Source organism: Eleutherodactylus coqui, chromosome 9 (genome assembly GCF_035609145.1).
Source record: "Eleutherodactylus coqui strain aEleCoq1 chromosome 9, aEleCoq1.hap1, whole genome shotgun sequence".
Classification (NCBI taxonomy): domain Eukaryota; kingdom Metazoa; phylum Chordata; class Amphibia; order Anura; family Eleutherodactylidae; genus Eleutherodactylus; species Eleutherodactylus coqui.
The window spans coordinates 175,441,818-175,459,087 of NC_089845.1; positions in this window are offsets into that span (position 1 = coordinate 175,441,818).

Below are 17,270 nucleotides of genomic sequence, written 5' to 3' on the forward strand. Positions count from 1 at the left end.
TAATACTGCCCCCTATGTACAAGAATATAACTACTATAATACTGCCCCTATGTACAAGAATATAACTACTATAATACTGCCTCTTATGTACAAGAACATAACTACTATAATACTGCCCCCTATGCACAAGAATATAACTACTATAATACTGCCTCCTATGTACAAGGATATAACTTCTATAATACTGCTCCCTATGTACAAGAATATAACTACTATAATAGTGTCTCCTATGTACAAGAATATAACTACTATAATACTGCTCCTATGTACAAGAATATAACTACTATAATACTGCCCCTATGTACAAGAATATAACTACTATAATACTGCCCCTATGTACAAGAATATAACTACTATAATACTGCTCCCTACGTACAAGAATATAACTACTATAATAGTGCCCCCTGTGTACAAGAATATAACTACTATAATACTGCTCCTATGTACAAGAGTATAACTACTATAATACTGCCCCCTATGTACAAGAATATAACTACAATAATACTGCGCCTATGTACAAGAATATAACTACTATAATACTGCTCCTATGTACAAGAATATAACTACTATAATACTGCTCCTATGTACAAGAATATAACTACTATAATACTGCCCCCTATGTACAAGAATATAACTACTATAATACTGCCCCCTATGTACAAGAATATAACTACTATAATACTACCTCCTATATACAAGAATATAACTACTATAAGACTGCCCTCTATGTACAAGAATATAACTACTATAATACTGCGCCTATGTACAAGAATACAACTACCATAATACTGCCCCCTGTGTACAAGAATATAACCACTATAATACTGCCCCCTATGTACAAGAATATAACTACTATAATACTGCCCCTATGTACAAGAATATAACTACTAATACTGCTCCTATGTACAAGAATATAACGACTATAATACTGCTCCTATGTACAAGAATATAACTACTATAATACTGCCCCCTATGTACAAGAATATAACTACTATAATACTGCCCCTATGTACAAGAATATAGCTACTATAATACTGCTCCCTATGTACAAGAATATAACTACTATAATACTACCTTCAATATACAAGAATATAACTACTATAATACTGCGCCTATGTACAAGAATATAACTACTATAATACTGCCCCCTGTGTACAAGAATATAACCACTATAATACTGCCCCCTATGTACAAGAATATAACTACTATAATACTGCCCCTATGTACAAGAATATAACTACTATAATACTGCTCCTATGTACAAGAATATTACTACTATAATACTGCCCCCTATGTACAAGAATATAACTACTATAATACTGCCCCCTATGTACAAGAATATAACTACTATAATACTGCCCCTATGAACAAGAATATAACTACTATAATACTGCTCCCTACGTACAAGAATATAACTACTATAATAGTGCCCCCTGTGTACAAGAATATAACTACTATAATACTGCTCCTATGTACAAGAGTATAACTACTATAATACTGCCCCCTATGTACAAGAATATAACTACTATAATACTGCGCCTATGTACAAGAATATAACTACTATAATACTGCTCCTATGTACAAGAATATAACTACTATAATACTGCTCCAATGTACAAGAATATAACTACTATAATACTGCCCCTATGAACAAGAATATAACTACTATAATACTACCCCCTATGTACAAGAATATAACTACTATAATACTGCCCCCTATGTACAAGAATATAACTACTATAATACTGCCCCTATGTACAAGAATATAACTACTATAATACTGCCTCTTATGTACAAGAACATAACTACTATAATACTGCCCCCTATGTACAAGAATAGAACTGCTATAATACTGCCCCCCTATGTACAAGAATAAAACTACTGTCATATTGCCCATTTTGTACAAGAATATAACTACTATAATACTGCTCCTATGTACAAGAATATAACTACTATAATACTGCCTCCTGTGTACAAGAATATAACTATTATAATACTGCCCCCCCTATGTACAAGAATATAACTACTATAATGCTGTCCACTATGTACAAGAATATAACTACTATAATACTGCCCTCTATGTACAAGAATATAACTACTATAATACTGCCCCCTATGTACAAGAATGTAACTACTATAATACTGCCTCTTATGTACAAGAACATAACTACTATAATACTGCTCCTATGTACAAGAATATAACTACTATAATACAGCCCCCTATGCACAAGAATATAACTACTATAATACTGCCTCCTATGTACAAGAATATTACTACTATAATACTGCTCCCTATGTACAAGAATATAACTACTATAATACTGCCTCCTATGTACAATAATATAACTACTATAATACTGCCCCTTATGTACAAGAATGTAACTACTATAATACTGCCTCCTATGTACAAGAATATAACTACTATAATACTGCTCCCTATGTACAAGAATATAACTAGTATAATACTGCTCCAATGTACAAGAATATAACTACTATAATACTGCCCCTATGTACAAGAATATAACTACTATAATACTGCCTCCTATGTACTAGAAAATAACTACTATAATACTGCCTCCTATGTACAAGAATATAACTACTATAATACTGCCCCTATGTACAAAAATATAACTACTATAATACTGCTCCGTATGTACAAGAATATAACTACTATAATACTGCCTCCTGTGTACAAGAATATAACTATTATAATACTGTTCCCTATGTACAAGAATATAACTACTATAATAGTGCCTCCTATGTACAAGAATATAACTACTATAATACTGCTCCTATGTACAAGAGTATAACTACTATAATACTACCCCTATGTACAAGAATATACCTACTATAATACTACCCCCTATGTACAAGAATATAACTACTATAATACTGCCCCCTATGTACAAGAATATAACTACTATAATACTACCTCCAATATACAAGAATATAACTACTATAAGACTGCCCTTTATGTACAAGAATATAACTACTATAATACTGCGCCCATGTACAAGAATATAACTACTATAATACTGCCCCCTGTGTACAATAATATAACCACTATAATACTGCCCCCTATGTACAAGAATATAACTACTATAATACTGCCCCTATGTACAAGAATATAACTACTATAATACTGCTCCTATGTACAAGAATATAACTACTATAACACTGCCCCCTATGTACAAGAATATAACTACTATAATACTGCCCCCTATGTACAAGAATATAACTACTATAATACTGCTCTATGAACAAGAATATAACTACTATAATACTGCCCCCTATGTACAAGAATATAACTACTATAATACTGCCCCCTATGTACAACAATATTACTACTATAATACTGCCCTATGTACAAGAATATAACTACTATAATACTGCCCCTATGTACAAGAATATAACTACTATAATACTGCCTCTTATGTACAAGAACATAACTACTATAATACAGCCCCCCATGCACAAGAATATAACTACTATAATACTGCCTCCTATGTACGAGAATATAACTACTATAATACTGCTCCCTATGTACAAGAATATAACGACTATAATAGTGTCTCCTATGTACAAGAATATAACTACTAAAATACTGCTCCTATGTACAAGAATATAACTACTATAATACTGCCCCTATGTACAAGAATATAACTACTATAATACTGCCGCTATGTACAAGAATAGAACTACTATAATACTGCTCCCTATGTACAAGAATATAACTACTATAATAGTGCCCCCTATGTACAAGAATATAACTACTATAATACTGCTCCTATGTACAAGAGTATAACTACTATAATACTGCCCCATATATACAAGAATATACCTACTATAATACTACCCCCTATGTACAAGAATATAACTACTATAATACTGCCCCCTATGTAAAAGAATATAACTACTATAATACTACCTCCTATATACAAGAATATAACTACTATACGACTGCCCTCTATGTACAAGAATATAACTACTATAATACTGCGCCTATATACAAGAATATAACTACTATAATACTGCCTCCTATGTACAAGAATATAACTACTATAATACTGCTCCTATGTACAAGAATATAACGACTATAATACTGCTCCTATGTACAAGAGTATAACTACTATAATACTGCCCCCTATGTACAAGAATATAACTACTATAATACTGCCCCTATGTCCAAGAATATAACTACTATAATACTGCTCCTATGTACAAGAATATAACTACTCTAATACTGCCCCCTATGTACAAGAATATAACTACTGTAATACTGCCCCCTATGTACAAGAATATAACTACTATAATACTGCCCCCTATATACAAGAATATTACTACTATAATACTGCCTAATATGTACAGGAATACAACTACTATAATACTGCCCCCTATGTACAAGAATATAACTACTATAATACTGCGCCTATGTACAAGAATATAACTACTATAATACTGCCTCCTATGTACAAGAATATAACTACTATAATACTGCTCCTATGTACAAGAATATAACGACTATAATACTGCTCCTATGTACAAGAGTATAACTACTATAATACTGCCCCCTATGTACCAGAATATAACTACTATAATTCTGCCCCCTATGTACAAGAGTATAACTACTATAATACTGCTCCTATGTACAAGAATATAACTACTATAATACTGCCCCTATGTACAAGAATATAACTACTATAATACTGCCTCTTATGTACAAGAACATAACTACTATAATACTGCCCCCTATGTACAAGAATATAACTACTATAACACTGCTCCTATGTACAAGAATATAACGACTATAATACTGCTCCTATGTACAAGAATATAACTACTATAATACTGCCCCCTATGTACAAGAATAAACCTACTATAATACTGCTTCTATGTACAAGAATATAACTACTATAATACTGCCTCCTATGTACAAGAATATAACTACTATAATACTGCCTCTTATGTACAAGAATACAACTACTATAAAACTGCCTCCTATGTACAAGAACATAACTACTATAATACTGCTCCTATGTACAAGAATATAACTACTATAATACTGCCCCCTATGCACAAGAATATAACTACTATAATACTGCCTCCTATGTACAAGAATATAACTACTATAATACTGCTCCCTATGTACAAGAATATAACTACTATAATAGTGCCTCCTATGTACAAGAATATAACTACTATAATACTGCTCCTATGTACAAGAGTATAACTACTATAATACTGCCCCCTATGTACAAGAATATACCTACAATAATACTACCCCCTATGTACAAGAATATAACTACTATAATACTGCCCCCTATGTACAAGAATATAACTACTATATAACTACCTCCTATATACAAGAATATAACTACTATAAGACTGCCCTCTATGTACAAGAATATAACAACTATAATACTGCGGCTATGTACAAGAATATAACTACTATAATACTGCCCCCTGTGTACAAGAATATAACCACTATAATACTGTCCCCTATGTACAAGAATATAACTACTATAATACTGCCCCTATGTACAAGAATATTACTACTATAATACTGCCGCTATGTACAAGAATATAACTACTATAATACTGCCCCTTATGTACAAGAATATAACTACTATATTACTGCCCCTATGTACAAGAATATAACTACTATAATACTGCTCCTATGTACAAGAATATAACTACTCTAATACTGCCCCCTATGTACAAGAATATAACTACTATAATACTGCCCCCTATGTACAAGAATATAACTACTATACTACTGCCTAATATGTACAGGAATACAACTACTATAATACTGCCCCCTATGTACAAGAATATAACTACTATAATACTGCCCCCTAGGTAAAAGAATATAACTACTATAATGCTGCTCCTATATACAAGAATATAACTACTATAACACTGCCCCCTATGTACAAGTATAAACCTACTATAATACTGCTTCTATGTACAAGAATATAACTACTATAATACTGCCTCCTATGTACAAGAATATAACTACTATAATACTGCCCCCTATATACAAGAATATAACTACTATAAAACTGCCCCCTATGTACAAGAATATAACTACTATAATACTGCCCCCTATGTACAAGAATATAACTACTATAATACTGCCCTCTATGTACAGGAATATAACTACTATAATACTGCCCCCTATGTACAAGAATATAACTACTATAATACTGCCTCCTATGTACAAGAATATAACTACTATAATACTGCTCCCATGTACAAGAATATAACTACTATAATACTCCTCCCTATGTACAAGAATATAACTAATATAATACTGCCCCCTATATACAAGAATATAACTCTTATAATACTGCTCCTATGTACAAGAATATAACTACTATAATACTGCCCCCTATGTACAAGAATATAACTACTATAATACTGCCCCCTATGCACAAGAATATAACTACTATAATACTGTCCCCTATGTACAAGAATATAACTACTATAATACTGCCCCCTATGTACAAGAATATAACTATTATAATGCTGCTTCCTATGTACAAGAATATAACTACTATAATACTGCCTCCTATGTACAAGAATATAAATACTGTAATACTGCCCCTATGTACAAGAATAGAACTACTATAATACTGCTTCCTATGTACAAGAATTAACTACTGTAATACTGCCCCTATGTACAAGAATATAACTATTATAATACTGCTTCCTATGTACAAGAATATAACTACTATAATACTGCCCCCTATGTACAAGAATATAACTACTATAATACTGCTCCTTATGTACAACAATATAACTAATATAATACTGCCCCCTATATACAAGTATATAACTACTATAATACTGCTCCTATGTACAAGAAAATAACTACTATAATACTGCCCCCTATGTACAAGAATATAACTACTATAATACTGCCCCCTATGTACAAGAATATAACTACTATAATACTGTCCCCTATGTACAAGAATATAACTACTATAATACTGCCCCCTATGTACAAGAATATAACTATTATAATACTGCTTCCTATGTACAAGAATATAACTACTATAATACTGCCCCCTATGTACAAGAATATAACTACTATAATACTGCTCCTTATGTACAAGAATATAACTACTATAATACTCCTCCCTATGTACAAGAATATAACTAATATAATACTGCCCCCTATATACAAGAATATAACTACTATAATACTGCTCCTATGTACAAGAATATAACTACTATAATACTGCCCCCTATGTACAAGAATATATTTACTATAATACTGTCCCCTATGTACAAGAATATAACTACTATAATACTGCCCCCTATGTACAAGAATATAACTATTATAATGCTGCTTCCTATGTACAAGAATATAACTACTATAATACTGTCCCCTATGTACAAGAATATAACTACTATAATACTGCCCCCTATGTACAAGAATATAACTATTATAATACTGCTTCCTATGTACAAGAATATAACTACTATAATACTGCCCCCTATGTACAAGAATATAACTACTATAATACTGCTCCTTATGTACAAGAATATAACTACTATAATACTGCTCCTTATGTACAAGAATATAACTACTATAATACTGCCCCCTATGTACAAGAATATAACTATTATAATACTGCTTCCTATGTACAAGAATATAACTATTATAATACTGCTTCCTATGTACAAGAATATAACTACTATAATACTGCCCCCTATGTACAAGAATATAACTACTATAATACTGCTCCTTATGTACAAGAATATAACTACTATAATACTCCTCCCTATGTACAAGAATATAACTAATATAATACTGCCCCCTATATACAAGAATATAACTACTATAATACTGCTCCTATGTACAAGAATATAACTACTATAATACTGCCCCCTATGTACAAGAATATAACTACTATAATACTGTCCCCTATGTACAAGAATATAACTACTATAATACTGCCCCCTATGTACAAGAATATAACTATTATAATACTGCTTTCTATGTACAAGAATATAACTACTATAATACTGTCCCCTATGTACAAGAATATAACTACTATAATACTGCCCCCTATGTACAAGAATATAACTATTATAATACTGCTTCCTATGTACAAGAATATAACTACTATAATACTGCCCCCTATGTACAAGAATATAACTACTATAATACTGCTCCTTATGTACAAGAATATAACTACTATAATACTGCTCCTTATGTACAACAATATAACTACTATAATACTGCCCCCTATGTACAAGAATATAACTATTATAATACTGCTTCCTATGTACAAGAATATAACTATTATAATACTGCTTCCTATGTACAAGAATATAACTACTATAATACTGCCCCCTATGTACAAGAATATAACTACTATAATACTGCTCCTTATGTACAGGAATATAACTACTATAATACTCCTCCCTATGTACAAGAATATAACTAATATAATACTGCCCCCTATATACAAGAATATAACTACTATAATACTGCTCCTATGTACAAGAATATAACTACTATAATACTGCCCCCTATGTACAAAAATATAACTACTATAATACTGCCCCCTATGTACAAGAATATAACTACTATAATACTGCCCCCTATGTACAAGAATATAACTATTATAATGCTGCTTCCTATGTACAACAATATAACTACTATAATACTGCCCCCTATGTACAAGAATATAACTACTATAATACTGTCCCCTATGTATAAGAATATAACTACTATAATACTGCCTCCTGTGTACAAGAATATAACTATTATAATACTGCCCCCTTATGTACAAGAATAAAACTACTGTAATATTGCCCATTTTGTACAATAATATAACTACTATAATACTGTCCCCTATGTACAAGAATATAACTACTATAATACTGTCCCCTTTGTACAAGAATATAACTACTATAATACTGCCCCCTATGTACAAGAATATAACTACTATAATACTGCTCCTCTGTACAAGAATATAACTACTATAATACTGCCCCTATGTACAAGAATATAACTACTATGATACTGTCCCTATGTACAAGAATATAACTACTATAATACTGCCCCCTATGTACAAGAATATAACTTCTATAATACTGCCTCCTATGTACAAGAATATGACTACTATTATACTGCCCCCTATGTACAAGAATATAACTACTATAATACTGCCCCCTATGTACAAGAATATAACTACTATAATACTGCCCCCTATGTACAAGAATATAACTACTATAATACTGCCCCCTATGTACAAGAATATAATTACTATAATACTGCCCCCTATGTACAAGAATATAACTACTATAATACTGCCCCCTATGTAGAAGAATTTAATTACTATAATACTGCCTCCTATGTCCAAGAATATAACTACTATAATACTGCCCCCTATGTACAAGAATATAACTTCTATAATACTGCCTCCTATGTACAAGAATATGACTACTATTATACTGCCCCCTATGTACAAGAATATAACTACTATAATACTGCCCCCTATGTACAAGAATATAACTACTATAATACTGCCCCCTATGTACAAGAATATAACTACTATAATACTGCCCCCTATGTACAAGAATATAACAACTGTAATACTGCCCCCTATGTACAAGAATATAACTACTATAATACTGCCCCCTATGTACAAGAATATAACTACTATAATACTGCTCCCTATGTACAAGAATATACCAACTATAATACTGCCCCCTATGTACAAGAATATAACTACTATAATACTGCTCCTATGTACAAGAATATAACTACTGTAATACTGCCCCTATGTACAAGAATATAACAACTATAATACTGCCCCCTATGTACAAGAATATAACTACTATAATACTGCCCCCTATATACAAGAATATAACTACTATAATACTGCTCCTATGTACAAGAATATAACTACTATAATACTGCCCCCTATGTACAAGAATATAACTACTATAATACTGCCCCCTATGTACAAGAATATAACTACTATAATACTGTCCCCTATGTACAAGAATATATCTACTATAATACTGCCTCCTATGTACAAGAATATAACTACTATAATACTGCCCCCTATGTACAAGAATATAACTACTATAATACTGCCCCCTATGTACAAGAATATAACTATTATAATGCTGCTTCCTATGTACAAGAATATAACTACTATAATACTGCCCCCTATGTACAAGAATATAACTACTATAATACTGTCCCCTATGTATAAGAATATAACTACTATAATACTGCCTCCTGTGTACAAGAATATAACTATTATAATACTGCCCCCCTATGTACAAGAATAAAACTACTGTAATATTGCCCATTTTGTACAAGAATATAACTACTATAATACTGTCCCCTATGTACAAGAATATAACTACTATAATACTGTCCCCTATGTACAAGAATATAACTACTATAATACTGCCCCCTATGTACAAGAATATAACTACTATAATACTGCTCCTCTGTACAAGAATATAACTACTATAATACTGCCCCTATGTACAAGAATATAACTACTATAATACTGCCCCTATGTACAAGAATATAACTACTATAATACTGCCCCCTATGTACAAGAATATAACTACTATAATACTGCCTCCTATGTACAAGAATATGACTACTATTATACTGCCCCCTATGTACAAGAATATAACTACTATAATACTGCCCCCTATGTACAAGAATATAACTACTATAATACTGCCCCCTATGTACAAGAATATAATTACTATAATACTGCCCCCTATGTACAAGAATATAACTACTATAATTCTGCCCCCTATGTACAAGAATATAATTACTATAATACTGCCTCCTATGTCCAAGAATATAACTACTATAATACTGCCCCCTATGTCCAAGAATATAACTACTATAATACTGCCCCTATGTACAAGAATATAACTACTGTAATACTGCCCCCTATGTACAAGAATATAACTACTATAATACTGCCCCCTATGTACAAGAATATAACTACTATAATACTGCTCCCTATGTACAAGAATATACCAACTATAATACTGCCCCCTATGTACAAGAATATAACTACTATAATACTGCTCCTATGTACAAGAATATAACTACTGTAATACTGCCCCCTATGTCCAAGAATATAACTACTATAATACTGCCCCCTATGTACAAGAATATAACTACTGTAATACTGCCCCCTATGTACAAGAATATAACTACTATAATACTGCCCCCTATGTACAAGAATATAACTACTATAATACTACCTCCTATGTACAGGAATATAACTAATATAAAACTACCTCCTATGTACAAGAATATAACGACTATAATACTGCCCCCTATGTACAAGAATATAACTACTATAATACTGCCTCCTATGTACAAGAATATAACTACTATAATACTGCCCCGTATGTACAAGAATATAACTACTATAATACTACCTCCTATGTACAAGGATATAACTACTATAATACTACCTCCTATGTACAAGAATATAACTACTATAATACTGCCCCCTATGTACAAGAATATAACTACTATAATACTGCCTCCTATGTACAAGAATATAACTACTATAATACTGCCCCCTATGTACAAGAATATAACTACTATAATACTGCCCCCTATGTACAAGAATATAACTACTATAATACTGCCCCCTATGTACAAGAATTTAACTACTATAATACTGCCCCCTATGTTCAAGAATATAACTACTATAATACTGCCTCCTATGTACAAGGATATAACTACTATAATACTGCCTCCTATGTACAAGGATATAACTACTATAATACTGCCCACTATGTACAAGAATATAACTACTATAATACTGCTCCCTATGTACAAGAATATAATTACTATAATACTGCCCCCTATGTACAAGAATATAACTACTATAATACTGCCCCCTATGTACAAGAATATAATTACTATAATACTGCCCCCTATGTACAAGAATATAACTACTATAATACTGCCTCCTATGTACAAGAATATAACTACTATAATACTGCCTCCTATGTACAAGAATATAACTACTATAATACTGCCCCCTATGTACAAGAATATAATTACTATAATACTGCCCCCTATGTACAAGAATATAACTACTATAATACTGCTCCTATGTACAAGAATATAACTACTATAATACTGCCCCCTATATACAAGAATATAACTACTATAATACTGTCCCCTATGTACAAGAATATAACTACTATAATACTGCTCCTATGTACAAGAATATAACTACTATAATACTGCCTCCTATGTTCAAGAATATAACTACTATAATACTGCCCCCTATGTACAAGAATATAACTACTATAATACTGCTCCTATGTACAAGAATATAACTACTATAATACTGTCCCCTATGTACAAGAATATAACTACTATAATACTGCCCCCTATGTACAAGAATATAACTACTATAATACTGTCCACTATGTACAAGAATATAACTAATATAATACTGCCCCCTATATACAAGAATATAGCTACTATAATACTGCCCCCTGTGTACAAGAATATAACTACTATAATACTGCCCCCTATGTACAAGAATATAACTACTATAATACTGCCCCCTATGTACAAGAATATAACTACTATAATACTGCCCCCTATGTACAAGAATATAACTACTATAATACTGCCCCCTGTGTACAAGAATATAACTACTATAATACTGCCCCCTATGTACAAGAATATAACTACTATAATACTGCCCCCTATGTACAAGAATATAACTACTATAATACTGCCCCCTATATACAAGAATATAACTACTATAATACTGCCCCCTATGTACAAGAATATAACTATTATAATACTGTTCCCATGTACAAGAATATAACTACTATAATACTGCCCCTATGTACAAGAATATAACTACTATAATACTGCCCCCTATGTACAAGAATATAACTACTGTAATACTGCCCCCTATGTACAAGAATATAACTACTATAATACTGCCCCCTATGTACAAGGATATAACTACTATAATACTGCCTCCTATGTACAAGAATATAACTACTATAATACTGCCTCCTATGTACAGGAATATAACTACTATAATACTGCCCCCTATATACAAGAATATAACTACTATAATACTGCCCCCTATGTACAAGAATATAACTACTATAATACTGCCTCCTATGTACAAGAATATAACTACTATAATACTGCCTCCTATGTACAAAAATATAACTATTATAATACTGACCCTATGTATAAGAATATAACTACTATAATACTGCCCCCTATGTACAAGAATATAACTACTATAATACTGCCCCCTATGTACAAGAATATAACTACTATAATACTGCCCCCTATGTACAAGAATATAACTACTATAATACTGCCCCCTATGTACAAGAATATAACTACTATAATACTGCTCCTATGTACAAGAATATAACTACTATAATACTGCCCCCTATATACAAGAATATAACTACTATAATACTGCCCCCTATATACAAGAATATAACTACTATAATACTGCCCCTATGTACAAGAATATAACTACTATAATACTGCCCCCTATGTACAAGAATATAACTGCTATAATACTGCCTCCTATGTACAATAATATACATAATATATTTAATACATCACGGAATGTTTCATTAGACTAGAACAGAGTTTATTGAAATGTGTTGTATTGCGGCTGCACGGCTGTGATCAGGTTGGGACTGCCGAATGCCGGCTCTGACTCAGTCTCCCACTACGACCTGTAATGATGCCGTTTCTTTGGATTTTGTTTTTACAGCATAATTCTCTACTTGGCAATCTAAGGTCAGTTGATGGTAATACCGGTCCCGCTGACTGCCGGCTGCTACTGAGTTATTACTCATCTTACAGTTATTGCTATAGGGCTCATGAATAGAATGGAGTTCTGAAATGTATAACTTTACTGTGAAGGTTTTCCACAATGACAGCAAGCAGTGATCTTGAAGACAACAAAGAATTGATACGATTATGGAGTCAGAAAGGCATTCTTTACTCCATATCAGCTAAATTGGCTCATTGTTTTTGTTTTGCCTTCCTTTGAACCAACAAGGGTGAAACAGGCTCAAGTGGATGGACCTTGTGTTCATGCAGCCTAACCTGCTACGTTACTGTGATGCAGGAAATCAACAAGGAACTAAAGAACGGTATTCTAGAAGGAATGATCTGGGTGTTTTTTTAAATGAACTAATATTGCATGGGGCCCCGGAGCCCCACCCGATAATGTGATTGCAACCGCCTGGCCCCGCCTCTACAGGACTGCTTCATGCCGATCCTTAAAGGGAATGTGCAGTGCATAGTATTTTATAGTTTAATAAGTGCAAGAAATACAATAATAAGTTCTGGCCTGTTTGGTCCCCTCAATGCTGCAGTCTCCCCCCACTCTGACCCCCAACAACCTACCATTACTTTTCAGCAGCGGATTACAGTATGTGTCTATACAAATGACTGCTGTGGTCATTCACTGGTCTCATCAGTCCAAGTAATCCTACCATGTATCAGTCAGGAGTTATGACAGCCGTATCTGCCAAGCGTCCTGTAAGAGCATGTATGCTTGACTTTCAGAAGAACAGAAGGGGACAGAATGGGATGCAACTCAAACAATGGATCTCATTATTGTTGCATCTTGCCACTGGTTTACATTAAACTGCTCCAATCCCCATCGACCCTCAGTGATGTGCACTAGCTTCCAATCAGCTGATCACATGCCATCTGTGCATGTAGCCTCTTTAACCAGCCAGTGGTCTCGGTGGTACCAGTGCTAAGGCCAAAGATTGGCCACATCGGCCACATTCTTCGCAGTTGATTGTCTGTCCCCTTGTTAGTAAATGTATATTAATGTATATATTCACCGGACCACCTATGTCATTAGACATACTATCAATAAAGTTCATTCATTCGTCTAAATACCCCAAACCTTGTCTAGGTGGCATGGAGTGTTCTAAGGTTAGACTTCATCTTTTCTGGTTGAGTACTGTTGAAACTTTAAAAGCTGGACCTGACAGAAGATGTTCAGGAGCCCCAGTCCCAGCAAGTATGTTTTATACAACTCAAGGTCTACACTTGAACGAATGGAAAACCAGCTTTGAAATCAGAGTTAAATTGTCTTTGTTCCAAACATGAAAAAACATTAGTATGCAAAAACAATCATCTAGCTTAAGGCATGACCAGAGTGGATGAGCAAGACCTTAAGGTGGGCATCTCTGGACTTTTGTACTACAAGATCTTATATCAGGGTGATTCTGTTCTCCAAGGATCCTTTAAGACCATTTATGGTTGAATTGTAACCCGTTGACTTTCCATCATCATTTCTTTGGGAAAACTAAGAGAAGTGAACAGAATGGGATGCAACTCAAACAATAGGCGCTGGATCTCATTATTGGTTATTGGATCAGGATATTGGCTTACATTAAAATAATACTGAAAGAGCGGCATGCTATAGTCACAAGGTCCAGGGTGAGACTCAGGAAGCACAGGGTCTTCTGTGTAGGCCAATGGTATACACAATTCCGCTAAGGACTATTTTTATCTTTAGCAACCGGAGATATCAATTTATGTTAATATATATAAAAAACCCAGAAAAATACTTCCTGACATAGCTGTCCCCATATTTACTTTGCGTTTCCCTAAGTGAGCCATGTCAGCGCTTGGGTCCACAGTGAGAAAAAAATGTCATCATTTAACTGCCCCACTGGGGCTCATAGGCCTTACTAAGCTTGAGTAGAAGTGGAGCTAATAAAAAAATATGGGCAGAGAGCCCAGAAGCAAGGCCAATAGGACTTAGTGTACTTGTGTATTAGAATGGGGTAGAGGGGAACCGACAAAGAAGTGTGCATATGAGGCATGGCAGGCGCTGCTGGCCTAGTAGGCTAGGGGACCAATTATCTTAGCAGTGTCTGTCAATTTGGAAAAGAAATAAAAAAGCTAGGACTCAGGCGTGACCTATAGTTGATGTAGTCTGATAGAGCTAACAAGTTTGTAAATTCTATGGAGTCCAATTAACAGTTTTGTAGAATTGAACCAACGGTAAATAATTCTAGTTACATTTTTTTTTCCATGAAATTAAACTCAGAACTCATTTCGAGGTACGCAGATCTGTTCCTCAGAAGGGCCCTTCCATTGCTCTCAGACTGAACTCCGGAGGACCAATGATCCTTCCATTTCTCTAATTCCGGGACAAGATGATTCAGCATTGAATAAATTATTCAGTTGTCAGAGAAAGAGGTCTGAGTGCCTCGAAACGCGTTACATTGGGTGTCTGATTCTACTAAACAGAAGTGTTATTTGGATTCTATATCATTGGTTCAGTTTTACAAAGCCATTATTTGGCTCCACATATGTTTATTTGGACTCCATTAAGTTACAAACTCGTTAGTTTTAGAAGACTACATTGACTGTAGGTCGCGCTGAGCACTAGGTTTATCATTTCCTTTCCTTATTTAAGTTTGGGGATAATGGGAATAGTTATTTTGGAGAGGTTTTAACAAACTCTCTGGGTATTTAATAAGCACAGCCTTGGGGGCAGACACACTCAACAGAGGGTCCCTGTTTGCTCCTTCTAGATCACAACCTTACAATGAATTTGGAAAGTCTTCAGACCTTGTGTTTTCCTCACTCTGTGCACTCAATACCCCATAATGACAAAGTGACAACAGAATGTATTCACCCCCTTTTGGTTTGACATGGGAAATTTAGTACTGGGGGGCCTCCCATTCTTTTTGATCATTTTTGAAATGTTTGTACATCTTGATTACAATCACCTGTAGTAAATTCAGCTGATTGGACAGAAGACCCCCTTGCCCTGTTTATAAGGTCTCAACACTGACAATACAAATAAAAGTCAAAACGAAGCTTTGAGGAGGAAAGAACTGCCTATATAGCTCAGAGACTGGATTGTGCAGAGGCACAGATCTGGAAAAGACTACAAAAAATTTCTGCTGCCCTGAATGTTCCCAAGAGCTCTGCAGTCTCCATAATTCTTACTTGGAAGATGAACAACCAAGACTCTTCCTAGAGCTGCCGACTCCCAAACTAAGGGGGAGAAGGGTTTTGATAAAAAAGGCAACCAGGAACCCAATGGTCACCCTTGCTGAGCTCCAAAGATCCTGTGTGCAAATGGGAAAAACTTACAGAAGGTCAACCATCTCTGCAGCTCCCCACCAATCTGGGCTTTATTGCGGAGGGGCCAGAAGGAAGCCTCCTCAGTAAGACACATGAAAGCCATCTGACGTTTACC